Raw genomic sequence first — 1358 nt, 5'->3', positions numbered from 1 at the left:
TACATTCAATCAGTTCTCAAAAGCTCATCTCAAGACTAGTTGCTCCCCTGTCTAACACAGACAAATCTGATCTGGAACTCCAGATATGTGGAGATCCACTAGGAGAATGTCTGAGGAGCGATCGTTTTTTTGGAGGAAGTCAGACATCCTTAAAACTAATTCTTGTCTGCACCGAATTAATCAAAGTTATGTCGAAGGGGAGCTACTTTTGCAGCTACGGATTGAAATTTTTTTGCGAGAGCCGTCAACATACGCAAGCTATTCAAGAAGACATCCGGGTGGCAGCGGTAGCAATGCACACCAATACGTCATACTTACGCAAAATGTGTAGTCTAGCGAAAACGATCAGCTACAATATCGTTAGGTGGAGTTTACACTTCTTCTTTTTCGACCGAGTCACAGCCCATCAATATCACTTCCAACATCTACCGTCTCGCAAACGTCTATGTGGCATGACACGGGTTCAGTATGGACGAGAAAGCACGGAACGCGTAAATCGCCTCAATGGCAATACGAAGGTGACATACGAAGCTCAAGACATTAAGCAGATCAAGGCATACCTGCAGCAAAACATATCTGCAAAAAAAAGTTGGATGACTTACACACCTGCTAGCCAGAATCAAACACTTCGGTAGTCTGGCGCCCAACGATACAAACAGCAGAGTGTCTTCTTTTTTGAAAAGTAATTTATGGACCATACGGTTTGTAGGATCAACCACCCTAGTGTACGAGATCGATTATACTGCTGTTTAGATGTGGTTACGTCGCGCATACAATGCAGAGATGCCGATACAATGATGTTCAAAGAAAGGATCCGGTAGTCGGACAGCAAACGATTAGGAAGCTGAACAGCTTGAGAATCGGAATAAGCCGTACACGACAATAGAGGAGATCAAATCAGCAGCTGTGAGGAGGCTGCATAGAAATTTGACAAGCGGAAGTCTGTGTAGCTTTAAGCAGCGTTTTCACCAGACGATTTGAATAAGAACCATAGGAAGGCAGCGTAATGCACAACAGCCTTGAAGAAAATAAAAGGAGGTGCTTAGCCTTAGCGTCTGTGCTAACAGGTACCGAAGCTTTTCCATCGAGTTCGGCGTCAGTACTAACCTCAATTGGCTTGTCTTTCGCCTCATTCTGATCGGTACACCAGCTCCTTCATCCAGTCCCTCAGAGTCATCTTTCTCGAAAACGGCGAGCTAGGTTGGACGTTTACTGTAGGGATGCCGCCTGCGCATCAAGAGCCTTCCGTTTTTGAGTAGCTTGGGGGCTCATTTCGCCTTCGGTTCAAGCTGTAAGATGATACTGCAGGCTACGGTCCGTTTTACAAATATTAGAAAGACATTTGCGATTCTAAAGAA

This window comes from Plasmopara halstedii (genome assembly GCF_900000015.1).
Source record: "Plasmopara halstedii genome assembly, contig: Scaffold_2956, whole genome shotgun sequence".
NCBI lineage: Eukaryota > Oomycota > Peronosporomycetes > Peronosporales > Peronosporaceae > Plasmopara > Plasmopara halstedii.
This window is presented reverse-complemented; position numbering follows the sequence as displayed.